Source organism: Chionomys nivalis, chromosome 5 (genome assembly GCF_950005125.1).
Source record: "Chionomys nivalis chromosome 5, mChiNiv1.1, whole genome shotgun sequence".
In the NCBI taxonomy this organism is placed as follows: domain Eukaryota; kingdom Metazoa; phylum Chordata; class Mammalia; order Rodentia; family Cricetidae; genus Chionomys; species Chionomys nivalis.
The window spans coordinates 51666395-51693891 of NC_080090.1; positions in this window are offsets into that span (position 1 = coordinate 51666395).

Consider the following 27497-nt stretch of genomic DNA (forward strand, 5'->3'; position numbering starts at 1 on the left):
ACCAGAATGCTCAGAGCAATACCTGATTATTATCTCAGTTTCTGAAAGTTGGGTCTGAACACAGCTTAGCTGAGTCTTCTGTGAGCAACCAGGAGGACCAAGGTATCTGCAGGGCCAAGAGGCTCATCAGAGAGTTGAGTGAGGAAGGGTCCATATCTTGGCTCACGCAATTGTTGGCAGAATTCAATTCCTTACACAAGAATAGTTGAGAGTCTGAGTTTATTGCTACTGGTGAGTTGGAGGTCGCTTTCAGTGCTTTTTCTGGTAATCCATTCCACTGTGAAAGTTACAGCATACAGCTTGCTTCTTTAAAGCCTTCGGGGGTGTCTCCTAGAAAAATGGGCATTATAATCTTTATTGCTATGGTAGTTATCATCACCATCACTATTATTGTGTGATATGTATAAGGGTACAGGAGCGCTGCAGAGAACACAGAAAGTCAGAGATCAATTTAGTGGAGTCAGTTTCGCCATCCACCATTATTTATTGCTCTGTTTATTACAAGGAAGTTATACAGTCTGTCCACTCTCAAGAGGAGAGAATCAAGTGAGGTTATGGACATAGGGAATCTGAATCATAGGGCCACTTTAAGTTTTGTACGCCATACACACTTGATTTTTTGTATCTGGGACTTTCCTTTTTCTCTCTGTGTGTGCATGTGGTATGTGTGCATGCATCTGTACTATAGGCAGGGCATATCCCAGCACATGTATGGAGGTCATAGGCCAACCTCAGATGTCAGGATTTGCCCTCCATTTTGACTGAAGCAGAGCTCATCACAGGCGAATGCTGCAGGCTGGCTGACCCGGGAGGTTCTGAGGATGCTCCTGTCTCCACCTCTTATCTTGTTATTGAAGCACCAGATTTACAGACACATACAATGAGGACTGACTTTACACAGACTCTGGGAATCCAGCCTCAAGTCTTCACACTGTGTAGCAAGTGGCTTTACTCACTGAGCAATCTCCACAGCCTGGGGAGATTCTTTAGAAATATTTTTTAAAAGTTCATATACATATACAATATATCTTGGTCATATCTACTCTCACTTTTACCTTCCACTCTCCCAGGACTTCCCAGCACGTCTTCCTCCCAACTTCATGTTTTTCTTTCATGTTTATTTATCTAAACCACTGAGTCCAATTCGTGCTGTACTAAAATTCATGAGCACCGGCATGAGGAACCTTATAGGGACTCAGCTCCTTGTAGACTTGGAAGCTCTTGCTAATACTTTTTCTTTTTTTCCTAGAGTCTAAAAATACATGGTTCATGTATTATTCTTAGGATCTATGGGGTATTAACTATTAAATCTATGGTACAAACTTGCACTGATTACAAATGCTTTCACTATCCTGGAAGCGACATTTGATGGTTTCCGCTTGGCCTTTGAGCTTCTCACTAAGATGCAAAGTACATGAGATGAAGTTAAAACCTCCATCTAACAACTGCTACTCCAATTCCTACCATATGCTACCCTCAGAGCCTCCAGAGAATAGAAGATAGGATCTAGGTGGGTAAGTTAGTTCCTAATGACTAAAATGAAAACAGCTCTAGTTAACTGTATGGTCTGACCAGTAGAAGAGGAAAGAGTATGGTTATTCCTTAGAAGGTAGCAAAAAGAAAAGTCTGGGACCTTGCTCCACCATGGAAATCCCTTTTAGGTTGGCCAGAACATGAACGTGGGTAATTAAAGGCAAGCCAGGCTGGAATGCTTGTCATGCCTGTGACTGCCTCTTACTTTGCAGCCCTTTCTCATTAGCAGATGAAGCAGAGAATGCTCTGTCCTGGAGTCTTGCACTTCTTGGAACTGACTTTCTTCTGAAAATGGGCTGGGTGCTCAGAAGCGATCCAATCCAAGACTGGATCCATCCAAGAAGATGGAGTCTGCATGTGAGCAGAGTCACCGGTGTTTTCCCATGCTGCCTCAGCACTCAACACGGGACACAGAGGGATGATGGAAAACAAGGAAACTGGGATTCTATTCTAGGAAGCAACGTTGGGGAAGATGGCACAGTGGGTGAGGTGCTTGTTTGACAAGTGCAAGGTCCAGAGTTCAGATACCCAGCAAACATGCAGCTACTGAGTGGGTTTACAGTCCTCTATAATCACAGCATGAAGGACTCAGAAATGCAGAATCCCTGTAACAAGCTGGCTAACTTAGACAGCCCCTCTGGTGAGCTCTGAGATCAATATATCTGGTGGAGAGCCATGAAGGAAGATACCAGATGTCAACCTCTGGTCTCCACGTGCATGCACATATATGTGCCCACACATAATTAGGAAAACATATATGTAGATAGAGAGAGAAAATAAATGTGGAAACATTATCAACAATACATGCATGGAATCCAGCAGTGAGGTTAATCCCATTGAATCTTTAGTTCATTGTGTGTAGGAAAAATTGAATAACAGACATCCTACAGTGATATGGGGAGATATTATTTAATGATTTAATTCTTTTGCAAACTAAATAAATGTTCAACTTTAGTCTGGGAGAGAATTTCATGAAGATTTCACATTACCCACCCCTTCAATCTCCTTACAGCTTCACTACACACACGTGCGCGCAAACACACATAGGTATGCACACCCGTACATACACACACTTTACTTTCTTCATGATCTCAGGTGATTTCTCTGACTTGAGAAATTATAAATCACCAAGCGATTCTAACCCATCCCCCACTGTTAGTTCGTTTCCACATGGATGGAGAGCACATACAAGCATCTGTCTGAAGAAAAAGCCGGAGTGTGTTGAAATCTTAGTATGAACTTAATAAGTTGAGGACTCTGAACTTGAACCCAGGTCCAAATTTCCATACTTACATTGGCAACTGCATTGTCTTCCCCTCCATTGTCTCAATGCTAAGAAGAGGTGGAGACCTAACCAAAAAACGGGAAGGGAGCCTAAACTCCTGAAGCACTCCATAGAAAAATGTGAACACACGTGAACCCACCGTGAGCACACAGCAAGTGGGAAAAATAATCTGAGCAATGACATGGGAGATTCTTTTGTGATAAGTGAACTGGAGAAGCCTCCATCTTGGGAAAAAATGACTCATTTGATTTGTAGTAAAATAGAACACAAGCATATCTTTAGTGTATAAAGATAGATGTTAGACCTTTATTCTGTAAAGATAGACTTTAGACTTTAGACCACATCCCCACTCCTTTTGTAGAGATCTGTTCTTCCAGATCCAGCCTTGCTGTTTCCTTGAGTGCAGGTGATTTTCTTTCCTTGAAGCTGGTTTGCAGCCTGGGGTAGGTGTGAGAATATAGGCGTAGAGGGGCATTCAATGTGTGCTTCTGGGCCTGAACTGGAATTCAGAAACTTATTCTTTGACTAATCACCTGGCATGCAAGTAGATAAACTTAGTGGAAATTAAGATTATTTGTTGAGGGACTCTGGGGTTTTTAGAGACCCAGGTCTGGATTTCAACATATGCATGATTTTTCTTCAGCCAGATGTTTCTATGTGCTCTCTATCCATGTGGAAATGAATTAATAGTTGGGGGCTAGTGTGTTGGTTGGTGATACATAATTTCTCAAGTAAGAGAAATCACAAGAAGAAGAAGGTGAAGGAGAAGGAGGGAAATCTATAGACCTTGGGGTGTCTGTTGTACCATATGTCTTTTTGTTTATTGGTTTTCTGGCTGCCATCAGACCTCTTTAGTGGTAGCAATGTGGTTCTCTCACAGTCTTACTCTTAACTGACATCCAACAAATATGAAAAGGGAAAGCTAGTAAGAATTCCGTCTCCCAGCGGCTTGGTAAAGAGGCATGAGAACTAAAAGAGCTGGAACTCAGAGCAAACTCCAGTAGTTAATTATGCATCGGATAGATATCTGTGGTAAAGAATTGACTAGCAGTTCCTGAAGTCCCATGGAGGTAGTGGTAGCTAACTAAACATGATGCTTCTCATGTATGGAAATAATTTTTCACATATAGATTTGTCCAGCCAGAAAGAGAGAGGCATAGAGAGGTAGATTCAGCATGGAACTAGGAGACAAAGCATCAACAACTCTACTTTGGGCGAATTATTTTAGGTGTGAAATGATCTCTAGGTGTGTCCAACCGGAGGCTAGCATTCACCCCAGGGTTGCTATAAATATAGTCAAAAATATTTGTTGATGACGATATCTTATCTCAGTGTCAAAACATTGGACACCCCTGGACTGCCATTTCCTACTTTGTCAAGTGAGTGAGTCTCAGAGCTCCACTAACACACTCACGCTCTTACATTTTTATTAAAGTCCGCTGATAGATAGTGGGAGATGTTTCTTTACTAGAGGCTAAGTGTGATCCTTCAAAGGTACACCTTTGCTCACCTATAAATCATGGATCACATTCCTGTGTCCCCATTCTCTACCTTGAATTTTAGTGGCAACCTGTGAGGACGGCTGATGGGGTGGTTAGGAGTAGTCTTGTGGTTTTCTGTGGTGGTCTCCGTTTGCTGCAGAAAAGTTGCTTTGATGAGGGTGGTAGCTACACCGCCTGTGCTCTAAAGATAAGATTTAGAGTGTAGTAAGGAATTATGCTGGTCAAGCAAAGTGGTGGTAGGAGATTTCTACTTGAGGTCCATGACTTCACCAGCTCTAGGAAGCCAGGTAGGTTTCCAGTACAGGCACGATTCCCTCCTGTTGAGTGGGCCTTAAGTGCAATCAGATGTTGATGGTTGCCACAAACTTGTGAGTGCTACTTCTTGGACTGCTATTTATATCTTGCCATGCTGGGAATTGTCATGATTCACAGGTGTTGCAGATGGATAGGGCCATTTAATTGCCTCTTTTCTTTGGCAGCTTACACAGTATTTTCTGGAACCATGGAAACTAAACCACAGGAAAGAGGTTTTCAGGTCAGATTCAGCTAGAGTCATCTGAGTAGTATATCCTAAGGATGTGGTATCTTCAGCATACACATAAATACATATGTGTATGTGTGGAGCATATGAATATTATGTACATATGTAATATAAACACACACATATATGTAATATGTATGTAACAAATAAAATAAAGGAAAATGGGGCTGTCAAGTTGAGAGCAGGCATTCAATGAAAGGTAACTGAGAGGGGTTGGGAAGAGGAGGGAGAGGAGGAGAAGTAAAGTAATTCTATTTCAATTTAAAAGATTCTAAAAAATCAATCCTAACCTCTGTTAAGAAACAGATCCTGTCTGATATCACCACTTCTCAGTGCCCATGTAAAAGGGTGGCAAGGTTCTCAGGGCAGGAATATCTAGAAACACTACTGTTCTCCTAACCCCAAAGGAATACTTAATAAAAATCTAATCTATTTGGTGAAGACCAGTTGACTTCCATATAAACCGTTGACTAATTAGGCTCCTTGCTGTTGTATTAACAAGAGAATGAGTCATCCAAGAAAGCCTTTAGTGTCTACGTGAGACCGCCGTTTTCCAAGCACAAGCTCGGGCCAGAGCTCTGGCAGGGCTAATAGGAGAGACATGCTCTTGCATAAACAGGAGGTTGTATCAGGAATACATTAACCTTTCCCAGTGCAAATGATAAATACTTTTGAAAAAAGTCTCATAGCAGGCTGGGCCTTTCAAGGGTCCAGAGACAATAATTGCCACCGAAGCACACCTTGAATACTGCAGATGACCTCAAGACTGAAATAGAAAGTTCTGTGATGTCATGCCACTAAGCCCATTTTACTTCCTTTTTTCCCATTAATAAAGTCCCAGTCTTCCAGCTTCAAAGAAACCTTTCATTAAATTTGTGAATTCAAAGATAAGGATTACACACGCCCTAGTTCTGGATGAGTAGTAAAAGAACAACAAAATGCGGCCATTGAAAACGTAAAGAAAATTCATTTCTGCAAAATTGATAGTGAAATGACGTCTAGGTAAGGAAGCATGTTTGGAGGAAGTTTTGAAGAAAATTAGCTCTTGATATATTCTGTTACATCATTATTAAGATACAAAGAACCTGATCTGAGATTCACTCTCAAATTTTGAGGCGGTCAGCTTTTTATTCTCGATTAGAGGTAAGTGGAGGACACATCTACTCATTTTCCCATTCTAGATGATCCATATTGTTCACTTCTTCCTCTCCCTTGAGACAGTGTCTCCTGTAGTCCAGGCTGACCTCAAACTCACTAAGTGTCCAGGTGACTTTAAAGTTCTGATCCTTTTGTCTTCATCTCCCCAGTACCATGCTTACAGGCATGTGCTGCCAGGGTGGGTTTGTGCAGAATCTAACACAGAGCTGAATACACTCTAGGTGAGCACTCTCCCCAGTGGGCTACATCTGCACTCAGCTTGTTCTTTCTGACCTTTCCTCAGGTAAGTCTTTGATCTAATGTCTTTCACGACAATGGGGATGAGGAGACTGATGGGAAGTCTGACTGCTTTGACCCTTTCCTTCATTTAAGAGGGAGGGTGTCGGTGTGCGGTAGGGGCTTAGGATGGGTTCTGTTTTGAGGGTAAAACTAAGGGTTAGAACAGAGCAACTGCAGTGTCTTGGTTATCGCTGATTAGAAGAAAAGTGAGAACGGTGAGCTCAGAGAAGTTTCTATTAGCATATAAGACTGAAGATGAGAGGAGGGACTCACAGAACAGGGTCCCTGGAGCAGGCCATTTGCTGCATTAGAAACTGAGAGTGACAAGAGTGGGGGCTACAGTTTGTGGTTAAGAAACATCCACAGGGGGCTGGAGAGATGGCTCAGCGGTTAAGAGCAGTGACTGTTCTTCCGGAGGACCTGAGTTCAATTCCCAGCAACCACATGGTGGCTCACAACCATCTGTAATGAGATCTGGCGCCCTCTGGCCTGCAGGCATCCATGGAGGCAGAATGTTGTATACATAATAAATAAATAAAATCTTTAAAAAAAAAAAAAAAGAAACATTCACAACTAAATCCTGACACATGGTACAGCTTAGGATCTTTTGCTTTGTTTCCTAGGTACCAGAGGTCAAATCCAGGGCCTTGAGCATTACTAGCTGATTCTGGACCACTGCCCTGCACCTCTAGCCTTCAGCTTGTGTCCTTATTCTTATCCCTTTAGCTGTTCCCATGGCCTCACTTGTGTTTCCTTCTCAATACAAAGCCCTGGAGAGCCCAAACCAGGAGAACTGGATTTGAGCCCCAGTTTTTACTCGAAATATCTCTAAATTATTGAGATAAATTATTTAAATTTCAGATTTCTTATTATAAAATAATATTATTCTGGCATCCATTCCACTGACCTAGCAGACTCCAACTAAATTAGATAGGTATCAAACTAGACCAATGATGACTTTTTACTGAAGGGCGACACAATATGCTATAGGAAGAAGTTTAATCATGGCTATGCCTTCGTTGTATTACATCAAAGCCCAGGTAAGTTCTTCAGAAGAAATCAGCCTGCACGCCTTATGGAGAGCATTTATTATTTAAAAGACTGTGCTAAAAACTAGAGAGTCTTGCAGTATATATAGAGATGAGGCTCTTGCCTGAGTCTTAAGTTTCCAAATCCAGCTAATGAGATACATTATGAACCCCATATGTCTTCCGCAGCCCCATAGCCACACATAGCAATTGAGCAGATGGTATAGAGAATCTGCCGTGACTCATTTTTGTGTTTCAGGATTCTCTGGGTGACAGATCCCTCACATAATGTAAGGAAATCCAGGGGTCTTTTCCCCAGGAAAGTGTCCATCTGCATAAAAACTCAAACAGATGCAAAAACACAATTTCTACATGTTGAGAGACTTTCTTGAAACCCACTTATAAAATCTCCCTAGCTTTGAATCAAGCAACAGGAAACAATTAGAAAAATGAAGGAATTGGCTGTTGCCAGAGGTCTTTTTGCAAATCCTATGACTGACAGTCTCTGGCTCATTTTAACAAATACATTATGTTCAAAGTGACACTGTTCCAAATCAGAATTGTATTTATGCTTTAAGAAAGTGTCCATGTATGTGTGTGTGGGGAAGAACCTTCATTTTATTACTATGAGAGCCTTAAGCTGTCATGTCAAAAGACAATCTTGTTTTAGAACATCTGGACGGGATGATGAGGGGGGAGGGGAGGGGGAAGAGAGGAAGAAGAAAAAGAAGAAAGAGAGAGAGAGAGCACTAAGGTTAGCTTTACCTCAATCTATTCCTGGTAGGACATGTGACTGCACTGTCTTGAATAGTCCCAATCAATCAAGGACTAGAGACCCAGCAGTTTGTATGTAGAGCAGAGGGTGCCCAGCAGGAGACCTGGTTTATTCAAAAAAATTGTGAGACACAATAAAAGTGCCCTTGTGGTAAACTGCTAAGTGTGGGGGTGATTTGTCATTGTAGGGATCAGTCTCTTGGTTAGTAAAAACCTAGGAACTGATGACATGTTCTCAAGGACTAGGGTGATGTTTGGCTGGGTTGTCTAGTGATGACAGAGATGTGAGGGAAGAGGGACCAGAGAAAGGAGGAATGGCAAGGGCAAGCTCTTGCCAGACTTGGAGAGTTACTAGATATGTCTTCGCAGGCATCTCTAGCATCTGGAAGTGAATGTAAGCCGATTACTTTGGGGGTGAGGTGGAAGAGGCTAAGAAAAAGGCAAGAGCAGTCACAGCCCACATTCACCCACACCAAATGATGGCCTGGGAAACCCCAATGACCAGCCTGCTCCTGCCCATGCAGAGCTCGACTGTGTGATTGCAGAGATGGTGTGAAGAATCTGGCCCCTCCCTAAACTCTCTGTCCCCAGTTTTTACATTTCTGACTATTAGAAAAAGACTTTCTTCTAGCTTTTCAAAAATGAATAAGCATGTCATTGTGGAGTACTTAGCACTGACTTAGGGACTGGCCACTCACTAATCTTTAAGGAGAGGTTAGATGGGACCAAGATCATCTGATATTTTAGTTTTCAAAAGAACACTCACCAGATACTCCATAGACTGATAGGGACCCCATGCTCACCAGATACTCCATAGACTGATAGGGACCCCACCAAATGGACATGAAGACTGGGCGTTCTGATTGGAACAAAGGCGGCAACTTGTGCAAATTTTGTTAGAGCATAGAGCAGCAATAAAGGCTCGCAAAGGAAGCACTGGTCAAGAGAGCAGAATTACCTGCGCTGGTGGAGTTCTTACATTCCAGTTAGGCCAGCTCAACCACCCGGGCGAGGGACAAACCCTTAGAAGGTGTCCCACCCTAAGCCGTGTTGAAGCATCAAGTGGAATAGTTTCTCCTTTAATAAGCTACTATCCTTTTCCTTCCCAGAATTCCTGGCCCCCTCACTGTAGTTCCTGGGAGCCACCATCAGGTTCACCAAGCCTACCCCTTCTCCGAGGCCTGAATCAGACAGCACAGCCCTTCTCTACACCCTTCCTCCCTGCCCCATCTCTCTGTCTGTCTCTTTCCGCTCTCTGTTTTCTGCAACCTGGCCAAAACCTAAGCACGCCTTGTGTGACGCTTTGACTTTCCCTCCTCTTTCTGCGTAGCCTCTATCTCCACCTTGAAGCTGCTTGTCTGCCATGCCATCTCCGTGCCAGCTTCTCACCTCCATTCTCCTTCTTCAGACCCCTGGTTAGATTAACAGGTTGCCTACTTTGGGGGCTTTTCTTTTAAAAGCTAATAATATTGTCTTGAGCTTTCATTTGCATGTCCTTGGATTTATTTACTAATAAGACTAAGAACCCCAAGGGAGGACCCCAGTTTCCCCTGCATCTTCCGGCAACCATAAAGGGACCCCAAAATTCCAAGAACAATTTGAGGTCAGAAAAAGAAGTTTTGGGGAGTACCATAAAACAAGAAAATCTCCCATGAAATTTAGAATCCCCTTCTAAATTCTTCCTTCTGAGAAGCTCCGTGGGATGATGGGGAAAATCTGACTCTGAGAAGTCCCATGGGCTGATGGAAAAAAATCCAACTCTCAGACACAGTAGAACTTTGGGTTCTTTTACTGAGCTTTATCAATATTTTAGGTAAGTTACTTCTCTCCTCTGGACTTGAGTCATCTTTTCTATCAAATTAAGATGTTTCTCTCGTCCCTTGCTTCTCAAATTCAGTGCATAGATGGAGCATCTGGAAACCCTATTAAATGAAATGTAGGTTCTCATTTAGCAAGTCTGGTGCTGGGGCTGAGAGTCTATATATAACAAGCTCCCAGGCTGCATCAGTGCTGCAGATATGCGGCTCTTACGTTTGAGTAGCAAAAGACCAGCTGATCCCCCAAGGACGTGTTTCAAGCCAATGATTCTGATTCTATTGGGCTTTTGAATCTTGAAATTATGAGATCACCAGCCCTACACTAACAATCTCTTCCAAAGCCCTGGGGGAATTTCCAGTGATCGCCAAGCAACCGTCAAGTTTCAGAATCCATCTTCTGAACATCTGTGAATTTGTGGCTTTATTTATTTATTTATTTATTTATTTATTATTTATTTTTACCTTCATGGGCACTAAGATTTGTGTCTAGTGAGAGACAACATTTAGATTCGATCCCAGGCAACTAAACTAGACCTTGCAAAAACAATCTTACTTCAAAAACAACAATGCCATTTTTTTCCTTTGACAAACCAGCTCAGTCGAGCACCACCCAACATGGCTGATTATCCTCTTAGCAATTTGTGTGCAAATGACTTTTGACACCCATTTGCTAACACTAGCCTAGTGTAGACATATGGGGACACACTGGAGAAGCAAGCTGCTGCCCTTTCAGATGACAGCAATTATGACTTCATTTCCAGGAACTCCTTTCTCAGTTCCCATAGCAACTCGGCTCAAATTAGCTTTACCGGACACTGAACAAGTTTGGTTTGGGGAGGGAGGGCTGAGGGTGATCGCTGGTAGAAATAACTAGTTGTCTGCAGTCTGTTACTTCATCCCAACTTTGGACCTACTCACTGTACATGGAAGTCATGAGTATGTGGGAGAGTCATGGCGCTGCTCTTTAGTTCAAGCCATTTGTATTTATCCCTGTAAAATTGCACATCCCTTTTCTATAGTCAGTTGAGCAAGATTGTGTAGGATCCTGATTTCAAGATGTTTGTCCAACTTGATAAGCAGCCTTGACAGAGTACATGTTATACAGGAAAGAAGTTTTCCATCACACCAAATAGACAGGGAGCAGCGACTGGTATTTGCTCTGCACGCCTACAGCAACACAAAGTGCAGAGGGCCAGAGACAGAATTGCCATTCGGGTACAGTGTGGTTCCCAGGATTTTACATACTGGAAACTTGGTCCCCAGGTGGTGGTAACTAAGCTGAGGTGGGATCTTTTAAATGGCAGAACCTAGCTGAAGGTTGTTGGGCTATTAGATGCATAGTGCTCAGAAGGGATTAATGTTGGTTTTGTGGAATGAGTTGGTTTTGGTAAAGACTGAGTTGTTTGATGTAAAGAACTGGCCTGGCTCCCCTTTACCCTCTGGCTTACTGTCTGGCCATATGATCCCTTTCTCTTCTAATCAAGTCATTCATGCCTCCCTCATCTTCTACTGTGCTGGGATCACAGGTGTGCACCAGCAGGTGCAGCTTTGCTCATTTTTATAATCAAATAAATTCAGAAAGAGACCATATCACGTCCCCTTTCTCTCTCATTTCCACCTTTGTCTTTGCTGTAATCTCCTTCCTATTTTCAAATGCGAGCATTTCCACGCATTTCAGCAGACGTTATTAAGAGTATACAAATTTCCCACACACTCATGACTTCCATTTACATATACTAAAATTTCCAGTTGTGTTTAGATGTTTGGAAAAGAGTCAGTCAATGTGGGGGAGGCTTCTTGAATGCTGTAGATACATACCACAGTTGGCCTTCTCTATTACTGATCAGGACATATTATTTTCTGTTTTTCATTCCCAGCTGATTATGGTCTAGGGGAAACTTTTTAACTTTCTATTGCTACCACTTCCACAAAAAGAAAAAGAAAACTTCTAGAAACAGAGTTCTACTCTTTCCCCATGTTTGGGGTTCATGATTAACACTCACATAGAGCTAGACAACTTCTTAACATGGATCTAAGTCAGATTCAAAACCAAAATGATTGATCCACAATTTCAGTCATAGCCTAAGAAGATTTATATAACTCAAATATCTGTAGTTCTTTCCACATACACACATACGAACACACACACACATGCATGCACATGCTCACACGCATGCACACACACACACACACACATCAGTAGGTGTAGCCCATTGTAAAAACCCCACCCTTCCTGCATTTCTGTTCTCAGGTGCAGGAAGAGAGGGCCCCTGGAGACAGATATCATTTCTTTATTTGATCTTCATCTCAGCCTTCCAAGGCTGTGCTTCTCTCTTTAGCCTCAAGGGAACTTAGGATACTCCAAAAAACTAGGTTACAAATTGCTTCCATCTCTTAGAAGAAAGGAGGAAAATGACATTGTCCTCTCTGCTCCTCTCATCCAGAGATAACAGTGGATGTGTCCTACATCAGAAGAGTAATTATGAATGTGTGAAAATCTCCCATGATTCAATACCACTGCACATTAGTAAAAAACCCTTTAGAAGAGAAGAGGCTTGAGGTAAACCTAAAGCCAGAAGCTTCAAGAGATGGAAACTGAGCGGATAATGAAATGTAATCATCCTGTGAGTCAGAGACAAATAGGCTTGTGGTAGCAGGGAGGGATCCGGATGCTCATCGCTTGCCTCAGGCAAAGAAAAGAGAATGTTCTTTAGTAACTATTAGCAGAGAAGGACTTCTCCAGTTCCTCTCCTGAATTTACACCAGCACCATCCCCATGACAATGAGCTTCCACAGAGGTCCTGCTGGCATTGCAAATGGTGTCCCTGGAAATCATCGATATTTCTGATGTATCTCAGTTCTTTGCTCCACATGCAGAAGCTTGATTTTTAAAGTCTCCCTGCTTGGAAGGATCTCATTGATTTATAAAGGTGGAGAAGGAAGAGAATGGTACCTTGTCTAACCTGCCTTGTTTCCTTCTGCCATTCTTTCTATTCCTTTACAACAGATCTGTACTCACTGAGCTGATCACTGGGCACAGAGAGCTCAGGCGTGGTCCCCGGGCACTGATCCTAGTTACAGCCATCTCTAACTACCTCTTGAATACCTGAAGGGGGCTTCAGATGTCAGTTAATCTGAGCTGCCATGATGAGTGATAAGATCCTGGGCTATGCTATCTCCTGTGTGCAAGCAGGGAGTAGAGCATCTGCAGAGATGCTGCCGCAGTGCCCAGCTTTGATGAGCCCAATGGGCAAGGGTAGCATGGCAATAAGGCACCCAGAATTTGGGGATATTTTGGGAAAACTCAAGAGTAAAAGAAAGGAACAGGAAGGCAAATGGCAGGTTGCTAAAGCCACTTAGAAATAGCAGTTTTTAAATAACCTCAACCCAGTGCCGAAGGGATATAAGACAAGAGATTAAGATTAGTTTTCTGCTTTTATAGGGAATATTTTGGGGCAGCGAAGTCCTTGATACAATAGTATTCCCTAATTTGTGACACTTTCATAAGGCTGTTTGCCAAAGCTCAGTATCCTCTAGATCTTCTAAGTGGAAAATGATACCAAGTCCCCCTTTGCCCTTTAGTATCTCCAGGGTCATCCACACCGGAGGTGGGGAGAACAAGAAATAAGCAAAGAGTTTGGAAACAACCGTCCACGGGAAACAGAGTGCCATCCTCACCCTTTTCTAGAAAGCCACTCTGGTCTGAAATCTCCTAAGCCAACAGACATTAATGCCTAATGGAAAGGCCTCACAGGAGGGGGTTTAGGAAGTTTCCTGGCTAAATGCAGCCATTATCTAGATACTTCCATGAAACCATCTACAGTATTAGGAGGACCAAATGAGAAATAACTCCCTTCTCTGTTCTAATACACAAGTGAGTCTACCTGTTCTCATAGACACACAAAAGTTACTGGCGCATTCTTATTCTTTACTACCATTCTCCCCTCTTGAAGGATGGGAAAGTTATAGAATTTTATGGTTGACATGGGTGTCAGAAAGGAACTGGGTAACGTATAAAACATCCCCCCCCCCCCGCTGTAGGAGAAAAGGAGGTATCTGGTCATGAACCTTTGATGGCTGAGCTATCTCTAAAGCCTGTGGATACAGATAGGTACCTCAGGATTAAAGAGGCAAGATGAAGTTATCCTCACCAGTCTTCTAGTTGGGTTAGGGAATGCCAGAGGAAGGGACAGGTGTGTTCTGAGTCCCAAGATAGCTTAGAACCTTTCTCTCTGTCTGCCAGAGGAGAGTCTTTCCCGCAGCTGTTTCCTTACATAACGCTTCCTGCTCTCCAGTCTATTGTCTAACGTCTGCTCTCAAGGTACATAGATGCAATTGTAAACTAAAGTGTATGCGATAAAGGCTCATGTCACAGTGGGAGCTTTAGGCCATAACCTTGCTTTAGTCCTAAGCAGTCACTGAAGGGGCAGATCCAAGCTTGGGTGTGGGAGTTTGCCTAGGAGCCCCTCCCTACTCCAGCCATTCCCTGCTCTCATCCTGGTTAGCTCCACCCAGTGAAGTGGCTGCCCTACGTGGAAGTTCAATTTTCCTCAAGGACCAGAGTAGAAAGTTAGAGTCTCTCTGCTTGGGCCAGTCCTCAAGTGGAGGGGAATTTTTGAGATTCTTTCTCATTAAATGTGTTTACATCTTTGGTATTGTCCAGACTAAAAGGAAACTTGGATGCTCTACATTTCCCAAAGAGAGGGTGATGCTCTTTTTAAATCTCACTCAACGTGTGTTTGAAGAGCCCTAGGAAAGAGACAAATTGCCCTCTCCTGTCTCCCGTCTTGCACACTCTACAGGTTGTCTGTCTTTATTTTATTTTAGTGCCGCCTTTCCATGGGCTTCAGGAAGTCAAGACAAGGCGCTCTGTTGAAGCACTTAACAAGCCTCTTTCCAATAATCACATAACTGGAAATTCTGTCAGTGCCGTAAGGAAGGTGACTTCTGAAGCAAAACAGATATAGTCCACGAAGTATCTTATCTACCTTAAAGACCATTTATAAAGTGCCCTGATTTCACAGTGTACCCCAAATTAGTATGTTTTTTCACTAACAGTTACCACTGTTTTATAATTTTTTTTGCCACAAATATGATAGCTATAAGTACTGGCATTATTCTCAGGGAGTTTTTTAAAGAATTTTCCGTAATCTTATGAACTTGCTTCTCCATATTTTTGCCCATTAATCATTGTGTCTCCTTTGCCAATATTTCTTGTCTTATTTCAAGAGGGCAGAGCAAGCTATGTATCAAACCTCAGACATTATCAAACACTATATGTTCATTAGTATTGATACTTGATGGTAGTTACTTCCCCCCTCAAATCAATAAGACATCATTTCTTCCTCCAAAGAGCTGACATTTGGCAAAAGGAGTAGAAAGATTGACATAAAATAATTCAGAATATGTGGTGGGTGGAGGTGGAGACAGATACTCTTTACGATGGCTGGAAGACAAGTCATTGGACTGAATGCCATCTACACAGGAATGGAGGAGGGAGAGGGTGGCCAAAAAGGTTCAGAAAGACAGGGGAGTGATTGCAATTTTAAAGATGCAAAAGCAATTTCATAGGTGGGGAAGAACATTCCAGCAAGGGAGAACTGTACTAGACACAATGGAAACAGTATTATGTGTGTTTGGGAAACCATGCAAAAATCAACATGGGTATAGTTTGGTGTGAGATGGGGTAGGGTCCAAACCACCTGCCCCAAAATGTAAAGGGAAGAAGCACCCAGATGAGGAATGAAGATTTAAAACCATTCTCAGAATTACTGAGCTCATGAAATAAACAACAAAGGGGAGGAAAGCTGTGTGGCTACTTAAGGGCTGCAACAAAACCTTCCTGAATCAATGGTTCAAAGCCCGCTCCAGTAACAACAGCATCCTTTGGGACCTTTGAGAAATTTCTGTACCCCACCCAAGGCTTGCTAAATGGAAAACTATAAGGCTGGAAGCCACCAGCAGATTCCAAGGTACACTCAAATTTGGGAAGCATGGACCTTAGTCAGTCAGTTTCTCTTAGGGATTAAGCAAATAAAGTTTTGGAGAAATCAAATAGAATATAGACTTACTCCATCTGCCCAGTGCAATTCCAGGGTGCAGTGTTCACTTTGTAGTGCTTTAAGAAGTGTGTGTGTGTGTGTGTGTGTGTGAGGGGCGTTGCACTGGGAGATGGCTTAGTGGTTAAGAGAGCTTATGACTCTTGTAGAGAACCTGGCTTTGGTTCTCAGCATCTATATGGTGGCTCACAACTGCCTGCAACTCCAGCTCCAGAGAATCTGATGCCCTCTTCTGATCTCTACTGGCTCCTGTAGACACGTGGTATGTGCATATACACTCAGGCATATACATTTGCATAAAATACATAAACATGTATGTATGTACGTATGTATATATTTCATGGAGGGAAATAATATGAATAATGGCTTTAATTCAGAAGCACAAAGGGAAGTATGCATATGTAAATCCAAGAGTAAACACATAAGAAGATGTTCAGCATATGAGCAGACCCCACAGAAACCCGTTTGTGAGCATCTTTCTCATTTGCAAGAGAAGCAGACACTAAGGCATGCCTTTCAGGAAATAAACCAAGGAGTAATTACTCAAACCTCTGTAATTCTCTCTTGTCGTTACCTTTCCTGCTGCAATGGAAATTTTCTGTCTACCATGGAAGCCTCCTCAGGATTAAAATGGAATGCATTTGGGCCACGGGATCCTTGGGTGTCGGTCCTCTCACCTGAGACTGTGGGGGCTGGTGAAGGAGACACCAGTCACCCTCCACGTGACAGTCCTTTCACGTGTGAGTTACTGGCTTGTAGCAGCTGCTGCAGAGCAAATAATTATTTTCTAGAAATGGAAACCCATTTCCTCCAGGAATTAATCAAGACAAAAGCAATCTAAAGCCCATTAAAACACATTTGATCAATTCTCGTCTCTGTGTTCCCCGGCTGTGAGGAAGCTGAATTGCTTCAATCACTTCCCATCACGCTTTGTTCAGCCTTGGTAATTCTTCACCTCTCTCCATGGGCATCCATATATGAAATCAATTCTTTTAAAAGGCAGAAATTGACACTCAGTCACTAACTGATTTTGGTGATGGGCTATGCTGAGATCAGTGTGTGTGTGTGCGTGTGTGTGTGCATGTGAGTGTGTATGTGCGTGTGTGTATGTCTTATGTGTGCCTTGCTTTATTGTCTGTCTTGTGCGTGCATGCATGTGTGTGTGTGTGTTACAGGGGGCCTGTTGCATAGCTGAAATCCCCGGTCAAAAGCACAAGGATATGAGAGTGAGAAAAATCATTTTGAAAGCCTGAAGCGCTCTCTCTCTCTCTCTCTCTCTCTCTCTCTCTCTCTCTCTCTCTCTCTCTCTCTCCTCTCTCCCCTCTTCCCTCCCTCCAAGGAATCCACTAGAATATTTGGTATTGGACCACAAACCATTGAGTTTATTCTTGGATAACTCAAGTTAGAAAATACTGGCCATTTTCCAAACATTTCATTGCCCAGGTCTAAGAAAAATATGTTAAATAAACAAGATGGAATCTAGCTTCTAAAAAGCTAACTGTATAATAAATGAAGAAATATATAAACATGCTAACTAAACCGAGGCAGAAAGAAATAAATACAAAATAGAAGTATGAAGGAATATGAGCCAAAGAGAAAACAGGAAACCATAAAGACTTCCAGGAGGAGGGAGCACTTTAGCTGGCTTTGAAAAAGAAAGCTCGAATAATTAAAAATGAGCGATGAGAGGAAAGGAGAAAGGCATTCTTTCTGGGGGGAATACCGTGAAAAATGGCACAAAATCACGAACATCTAGAGCTTGCTTAGGCTTAAAATGAAGAGTTGACAAGATGGTACAGTGGGTAGAAGGATAAGAGAGAAACGCAGGATGGAGCAGCAATGGGGTCAGGTTGAGGATGATTTTGAACATCATAGGTTGATGCTAACATGGACAAAAGAGGCTGTTCTCTTTTAATTTGCTTGTGTACATGTAAATGCACGTGTGTTTTTGCACTGACATAATGAAGCTTTGCCCTAGTGATGTCCTCTGGGATCCTACAAAATTCCATCCAGTACATGCACTGTTTTCCAGCTCAGATATCCACTTCTCCCTATAATAAACAATGTTGGTTGCCCCTTCAAACTGCTTCGGAAAAAGCAGCTTAGAGGTGGGGGCTTCTGTTCTCTTCCTCCTCTTGCTATAGGCGAGTTCCCCTCTCTGCTTTCTTTACTTCAGAGAAGTCAACGGTGGCAGAACGAGAATGTGCTTCCTAGAAATGCAACCATCTTAACCGAATTTCATTGTGTGGCATTTGAGCGGCATCTGACCTTCCATCTCCGGTCTGTGAGCTGTGTCTCTTCAGCCTCAGGGACTCAGGCTGCATGTGATGCTCCTCTCACGTGTGCAAGAGCCAGTTGCTAAGCCACAGAGAGCACGGACTAATGCTGCTTTCAAACGATCAGTGATTGTTTATCTACTCCTCTATCTGTGTCCTTTTAAACTATAATACAAACAAATCCTTCCCTACCAGGATCTGTCTGAGGGCCAGTCTGTCCCTGCTGACAAACCTCAGGGCATCCAATAATATCTTTACCTGTGGTGCATAGGTTTTTTTGAACTTAGAAGAGAATTTATATTGCATGTGTACCCCCAAGTCTATAAAGGTTTCAAGGGAAGCCCATGTGATAGGGCAAATGTCATTTAATATGAATGCCAACTTAAAATATCATTACCTTTGGTGGTATTTGTGTGTGTGTGTGTGTGTGTGTGTGCTCATGCCTGCATGCATACCAGGTTTAAATTGCTCAGTGGTCCCATACCTGTAAGGACCAATAAATGATGAGAAGGATTTCAGAAGTTCCATGAGAAGTCATAAAAGACTGGGGGGTGGGGTGCGAGATCAACCAATGGGGATTCTGGGAGAATCTTAAAAGAGTGGCTCTCAAATGTGGCAGAACTTGAGAGCCATCCTGGACCTTTAATAAATCCTCATTCCCAACCCACACAGAGCACTGAAGGTGACTGCATTCTGTCACTTCTCTTAATTTCTGTTTGCAGCAACTACCAAAGCCACACGTACACCAACGTTTGCCAACTTCGTCTGTTCTGTATACTCAAATGAAATGCACACGTGTGTGCTAAAAGGCGCACATGGCAGAGCTGTAGCAGTGCTATTGTCAAAGTTGAGAGCTGGGAAAACACCCAGTGCTGTGATGCTAAGCTCCAATTCCAGAGATCCAGGGTAATCCGTGTTCTGTACGTACGGAGACTCCTAAGAACTTAATGTTGAAGGAAAGAAGCTAAATGTAGAAAGAAAGTATGATTCCATTTAAGGCAATACTGACATATGGTCCTGGAAGTGAAGTGTGTAGCAATCTTGGAAGGTTGATATGGCAGAAGGAGGTGCAAAGGAAGCATGTGGGGTCCTAGTACTGCTGGACTGAGAGCTGGTCACACGGGTGTGTCACACACAGGTGTGACAGTTCCCAGAGCAGAACACTTGTGATCCGCTTGCTTTGCAGTGGTTGTTTTAACTGGACAGTTCTAAGTCAGTTCTAAGTCAGGTGTGGCATCATGTACCTGTAATCCCAGATATCCAAGAGACTGACGTAGGAGGATTGCAAGTTCGGGACCAACCTGGGCAAGTTGGAAAGATCCTATCTCAGAATTTAAAAGGAGGACAAAGGCGTTGCTCAGCAGTAGAGCACTTGGGCTCAACCCTTCCTCCTGGAAAAATCCAAACAGCACAGTACAGGCAGAAAAATAGGCATAAACTGGTAAAATGGAAAGCAGAAAGCCCAGAAGTAGATTCTTCCAATATTGTATTTTCCAAAAGCCACATAATGTGTGATTCCAATTATATTAAACTATGGAAACAAGGAAAGTCTAGGAGTAGGTAAAGGATCAGTGGTCACAAGATGTCCATTGTGGGTGGGGAAGGGGAGAACAATGAAGCGGTGGTGCACAGGGGATGCTTTAGGCTGAGAAAAGTGCTCTGTATGACATCATAATACGGATGCACAGACCAGCACAGGCAAACAACAGAGACCATGCTCAAGTGAGATGGAAGGACAGAGTGGACACCCAGAACTGTCTTTTGACCTCCATATACACATCACGGCACATATTCACACACACACACACACACACACACACACACACACACACATGAATGCTCACACATATGAATATGCATCAGACACACATACATAGACAGGTTATGTACACGCAAACAAATAGGTTAAAAATAAGAGAACTGAGTAATACAAAGTGGAATTTCATAAATAATGTTTTTGGAAGTCAAATGGTGTAGTCACAGTAAAGCTCATTGTGATAAGGAAATTCAGCTTTGTTATGAATACGTGGGTGATAGTAAACAAGGATTGAGAGAAGATGTTAAGGGAACTTTAGAAATGGATAGAGTGAGAATAGCACTTCTGATTCTGCCACGCATGTGTCTGAGGACTGAACAAGTGAGAGACAGGTGATGCAAGCGGCTTTTCTCTCTGTTAAGATTTAGTCACCAAGGATAGGAGGCTAGCCTGATCCATGTGGGAGTGGATTAGAGCTGGAGACGCTAGGACCTGTCCTCTAAACATGGGTGCAATGGTAGTGGGATTTCTCAGAAGAGGGCTTACGTATGGGTTGATGTGTTACTTCGCTCTGAAAGCTTAGAGGGCCTGAAAGGAACAATATTCCAGCAGTAATAAGCAGGTGTAGCACAGGCATCTTGGCTTCTAATCCTGTTCTCCCACAAATGGAAGCAAACAGACACTGTGGACTGGGTAGGAAATGCAAAAGATGAGTCTGGGCTGTCTCCCTTTAAAACATCACCCTGGAGACTGAGAATACTTTGAAGGTAAGAAACTTGGCTTACACCCATCCTGTCAGAAACCAGCATGTTGTGTGTCAGTGGTTAACACCCACTGAATAAGGGTGGGAAAGAAGGCATAGATGGAGGGGGAGTGATGGAGAGGGCCAGAGGGCATGGTCCTGTTAGAGATGATAAGAAAGGGCAGCAGCTGGAATGAATGTGGCATCATCTGGAGCCATCTCAGTCCCTTGAAACAGTTCAAGGAAACAAAGGAACGGCCTAGGCAAGCAGACCCATCAAAGCTTGGTTTTCAGAACAACTCCAAGACGAATGGATGCCGAAGTTAGAAACTGCTGGTTCTCAGTGTTCTTCTTTACACCGTTCTGGGGGCTGTACGCGCTTATATTGATTAGAGAGGATTATTGAAAATGAATATTACCTTGGGCAGAGGAGCTGCAGACCCTAGTACAACGCTTAGCAAATTGAACAGTAAATGTATTTAAATGGAAGGATGGTTAAACAAAAATACACTCCTTTCTCTATCTTTCAGTTTACTTTTCTATTATAGAGGAGTAACCTCCCCCCCCACACACACAATAAAGAGAGTAAAGAAGGCAGCCAGCAAAGAGAAGAGAGAAAAAGAGAAAATTAAAATCCATTTAATGCCCAACATGTGCTGGACATTGTGTGCAGTGCTGTCTATACACCGACTCACTTAATTAGCCTCCTTTCACAGACAAGAACAAAGAGACCCCAAGTCCTCGATGCTCGGCGAAGATGACGTTGGTAGGTCATACTAGCAGAATTTACACTTGAATGCAGGTATCTGCATGTGCATTCTGCACTTAGATAACTCCGGATGTTTTCATAGCTTTTCATAGAGAATCGTTCTAAGTAATATCTATGCAGTACCGAGTAAGTGCTGTGTATGCCATGTCATTTGAACTTGCAGGATCCTATGCATATTGTCGTCTTGTAGACATCTCCGCTTCACAGATAAAGGGGCTGTGGGAAGGAGGTGGGAAGTAACTGGTCCAAGGCCACAGAGGTAATAAAAATGACTCAAGAATTTGCATCCCTCACAGGTTGGCTTTGGAAACTACTCTCTTCAGGGCTTGCTTGAGGAGCCCTGGTTTCTGTCTGTTCTGGAGCAGCTGGTATGAGCACCCCTGTATAACAGATACTGACATGTGCGGTTGAGTGAATGTGCTCAATTTGCACAGTGGTTGTCGGCCTTTCCAACTGTACTGGTTCCCACCACATACCCTTCATTACTTGAAAATGTCTTCTTTCAACCGTAAAGACCGACTGGGCGCTCTGACTTTGGGCTCTATGGCTAAAACTCTGAACTTACCAGAAGGACCATTCCCAGTGACATCTAGCTCTCTCTCCCTGCAGGCTGAGAGCCTGTTTACTCCAGCTTTATTTTTGTCTTCCTTTCAATTTTTTTTTTTTTGCTTTGTTTGAGACAGGGTCTCACTTTGAAGCCCAGGTTGACTTCAGCTTTTCAGTCATCCTGCCTAAGCCTCCCACGATTTGGGATTACAGGAATTCATCACCACTCCTAGCTCTTGTCTTGCTTTCCCGTAGTAATGACAATGCCATCAACTTAATCTAAGAGTTAATCAAATCATATTAATTGCCCTCATTTCACTTGAGAATGCAGTTATTAAAAACTATATTAATAAATAACTATATTTGGCCATACAGAAAGCCTTCAGTGTTCCCCATCTTCACCCTTTCCTTTGCTCTGCAACAGTGGGGACACCAGGCCCATTGTAAAGCATCATCAATTTCCCCATTTTCAAAATATTCAGCTAACAAGAAGCACTCGAAAGAGGACCAGGCTAGACTATTTATTTCTCTGGCTGCTTCCCCTCCATATTTCCAAGACCAGTGGTGATACTGCTTTCCTGGAGACCCGCTATAGATCTGAGCAGCCATCCATCCCTTCCCCATGTCCTTACAGACCAGTTTTTGTTAGCACTTTTCACTTCCTTTGATTACAGAGCAAACAGACAGCTGACATACATGGAAATAACGAACGATTAAACTCTTCTCTAACTGCCCAGTTTGTTCAGTCACCAATGTCTATCTAGAACCTTCTAATACATCTAAGGCCACACTCAGATCTTCACATACACCCTTCAGTACTGTATCTACTGTGAAGACATGCAATCAGTCATCTGCACGATGACCCAGTAGACATGAAGAACATGCTCCTCTCTGTCCATCTGTATTTATTTATACTTCCTGTATAAATAAATATGTCCTGTAGTATTTATACTTCCCTTGCCTCAACTCAACCTACAAACTAAAGACTCTTCTTTTCCTGCTCCCAGCCCTATCAGTTCTTCGTGGGACAGAATGATGTTTTCAAAGCCAGAGTGGAACCACGTCACTTTGTATTTAAACTCTGTCATGGGTTCTGTGAGTCTTAAAACCAAGGCCCGTCTAACCAACAAGATACACAGGCCCAGGATCCTGAAAACATCTCCACCCTCAGGTTAAAACCAACTCCAGTCATATTCATCTTCCTTCTATTTCCTCAGACAAGCCAATCCGACTCTTGTTTTGGAGTTTTCACTTGCTAACTCTTCTGCCTGTGGTATTTGTTTATGTTAACTTTACTGGGTAACATCTTGTTCTTATGCCCCAGATTCAACCTTTTTTTCCTGTCATCTTTCCTGGACACATCCTCTGAGTTAGACATTATATTAATTTCCCCTTTGAGTAAATGCTCTTGCTTTTAACTAAATGGACCTGCAGTATGTAACCTTGGCATGCTGAAAGATCCCTTTTAAATCAGGGCACTAAAAGATTACATGGGCATGGTAGCATCTCCCTCTAGAATTTAGATTCACTGAAATCAGAAGACACAAGTGAATGCAGGTATTAGTTCATCTACTTAAGAGCCATAAGAGCTAAGCCACTTGTCTCACCCCTGGGAAACTTGGGGGAAACTCCCATCATAAAGCATGGTAGTGTCTCTTCATTGATTGGAAGAGAGAGTTCCTGTACATTGGAGCTCAGAGCATGATAAACAAAACAGACATTCAGAATTACTCACGCGAATAAACACATGTGTTGTGTAACAGTTTCCCTCAAGACTGAAATATTCTGTCCTACAGGGGACGTCCTTAAGCAGGAAGGTAAACAACTCAAAATATTTAGACCAACTGAGTTACTCGGAAAGGGCACTCTCCACCCTGCCGAGCCACCTCCCGGCTGTGCAGTGTGCTTCCTGTTCCCAGCTTTGTGAGCTATCACCCATGCTGGAGTGGGCTTTGGTGATGCAGCTATCATTGCATTATTATTTCTCCTCCTATAAGGAACCCCTGACCCATACACCTGTAAATAATCCCCAATAAAACTCACTTTTGACCGAGTCAGACTTTGATGGTATTGTACTTTATTCCATTGTGGGTTCCATCTCAGAGGTGAGCCGATGGGTGTGTAGCATTTCCAGAGGAAGAGCTTTGTCACACAACAGCATGGTTGGAAAATGTGTTAGTTGCTGTGATGGACAGCTCTAAGGTTCCGGGAGAGGAAGCTTGGGACCCGTTTTGATCACGAGATTGGATGTATTAATCATTCATCACTAGACAGCTCTCCACCACTTCAATCTCAGGTCTTAAAGAACAACCCTGTGTTACCTCTTCCATGGCAGCTGGTCAGCTAAAGCCTGATTTGGATACGAACGACACCTTATTTGGCTGCTGGTCATCTAGATACTTGGCAGTTCAGGCTGGGCTTTATCTACTCTTGTGGCTAATCTACAAATGCCCTTCTTTTTCTGATGACTGGTGGTTGATACATATTCTCATGGCTTTATTAGAAAGCCTCTGCTGTGGGGAACTAAGGAAGCCCTGAGGAAATGAAATTCAGAACAAATGTATATTGATGAGCTGGTCATGTCAAGGACTCCAAAGCCTCAGACCCATGAGAAAATGGCAAAGATGACCCCACCACTAGCCTGTGAGGTAAGGCTCAGAAGGAAAGGCAGGACTTTATTCTGGCCTGTGCGTGGATGTTGAAAGCATGTGCAGAAAATGCCCACCCTAGCTATCTCTCCCTGGATATTTATGGCCCAAAGACTGCTCCCTACAGAGTTGTTTCTACTGAGATTTACTGAACCTGACTCCTTGATAAGGTGTATATAAGAGTCCTGTCTCTTTATTTACCTGTGTGTAATAGCCTCACCTCTTTGTTCAGTTCTATGCCAAGACTCTGTTTCCTTATTCAACTGTATTCAGTAAATATGCTAAGCTTGCAGGGTGCTACATGTACTCCATCAGAGAACCCAGTCCACCCAATCCCAGTGTTTCTGTGTGTCAGTGTATTTCTATTTTCTTCATTCCCCTGCTGGTCCAGTCAGGTCTGTCCCTGGAACTGGGATGGAGCTTTACATGCCAACATTGTCATGGTACCTTGCTCAAAGAATAGTCTAGATGTTTCTTTAAAGATAATTGTAGGTTAACATTTGAAATTAGCTGACTTTAACTAAAGGTTTTACCCCAAGATGGGATTGGCTTTACAGAACAGCTATAGGCATTTAGAATAAAAACAGATTTTTTTTTTCTTTTGGAGAAAGAAATTTGACAGTAATATAAAAATCCTGCTGGAGTGTCCAGCCTGCTGGCCTGTTCTGCAAATTGACAGGCCCCAGTCACCTGAGTCAAATCTGTAAAAACAAATCTCTCTCCATATTCACAGCATGGCTCTCTGCAGATTCTTGGTTGATCTTCCCATGGAGATCTTACAAGACACAGGCCCATCCTGACCTGTTACCTAAAATATCAAAGGCAAGGGAGGACTGTGAGTCCCTGATGGGGACATAGTCTATGTCAGAGATACGTGGATGAGAGAATAATCAATCTAACAATGTGGTCTATTACGCTACAGACTTTCTTCTTTTTGAAGAAACCATATTTAAGTGAGAGCCAGGATAAAAAGGTTGAAGAAAACTTTAGGCAGAGAACATAAAATAAAACACAAAAAAGACTCGAAGGGCAGAATCTCATAAGTAGGAAGATTAGTGCTAGGAAGGAGGGTCAGGCACCAGAGGCCACAGGTGTTCTGTGAGAGTTAGAATTTGGGGTTCTTATTCTACCAGTAAATAGAAGTGGCAAATGTGCTTTAAACACAATAATGTAACAAATTCCTCTTATCACTGTAACCACTGTGTGGAAATTAGAGACCAAGAGGGTGTGAGACTAATTAAAAAGTTCTGTCCAGTCTAGACACTAGTTGATTCTTTGTTTCCTTTTGTTTTTGAGACAGGGTTTCTTTGTAGCTTTTGTAGACTAGGCTGGCCTCTAACTCAGAGATCCGCCTACCCCTGCCTCCTGAGTGCTGGGATTAAAGGCATGCATCACAACCGCCTAGAAGGAGCTGATTCTTTTGGACTGGTTTGATAATAGCAGAGAAGATGCAGGTATAAGATATGTCAATCATATAAAATAAATAGGATTGAGTAACTTCTGGGAGGAGATGCCATTTATCGAGAGAGAAAAAATGAAAGAAGAGCCACAATTGAGAAAGATCGGTAAATGTAACTTTTAAATTTACTCTATTGAGGGATGGGTTTAATTTTAACACCAACAAAAAAGATATTTTCTTTTCCTGTTAAATGTAAAGAGGGAGTGTGAGCATAACTTGAAATTAATCTCAGGTTTATATTTGTTAGCTCATGAAACACATAATTCTCAAAATTATTTCTTAATATGTGACTTGAGATCAGTTAATATAATTAGATGGCTCTAATAATTTATGGAGTATGTAGAATAAACTAGACTTTTGTGCTATAAATATCTGTTTCAACAAAACGAGACTGTTTCCAAAGCTAGCCACAAAATATGGTGACACATTGAAAATTACTTTTGTAGGGTTTCAGGGTAATGGGTTTCAGCATGATCATTAACTCTGGTTCTTTGCAATAAGATAATCCTATGACAACCACTGAAACGAGTACCAGAAAATGCTTTAAGGTTGGTTTGTATCAGACAGCATAGCTATTATTAACAAAGCTGATAAAAACAAAATGGAAAAACTGCTAACAGAAAAGCAGCCTCATTGTGTTTCCTGATGGTATCTGATTGCATATACCATCCATACGCTCTGCTTGGAAAATAAATGTGCCCAGGATCCATGCTCTCTTCTTGCCTTCTGTAGGAGCATGTAGACATGCTATCTCTTGGTTGAAATAGCATCATCATTTTTAGTTCAAACCTTGCTATTAATATATGTTTTTCATATTCAGCTTTGAATTTTTGAGAAAAAATCATGCATTTCCATTTTTAGGATGTGAACATCCGAGAGAATTTCCCACGCATAAAAATTAAAGAAGGAATAGATAAATGGGTAGATTTCAGCTCAGTGTGGGTGGAGACACTTTGGACGGCGATTGAGTGGCAGGCAGCTAGCTTTTACCATTCTATTTTAAAGAGGTTGAAAGTTAAACTTGAAAACAACAGATATATTCAGAATCTTCATGGCTAAGGTGCATATTTCTATTTGAAACTTTCAAATTCTATTGTTCTGAAATCTTGAAAATGCACAGCATATACAGCAGCATAGTGGGGTCACAACACAAAGAACCATCTTTTGGTAGAGGGAACTGCCTAGTTCTCTAAGTGATGGAGGAGTGTCTCTCAGCTCTCACTTCCAGAGAACTTGTCAAGTGGAAGGCTGCTGGTTTACAGCTGTAGCATCTTCAGAATCTATTGTGGTATTCAAGCCAAGGCCTACCGACTAGCTAAAATGAA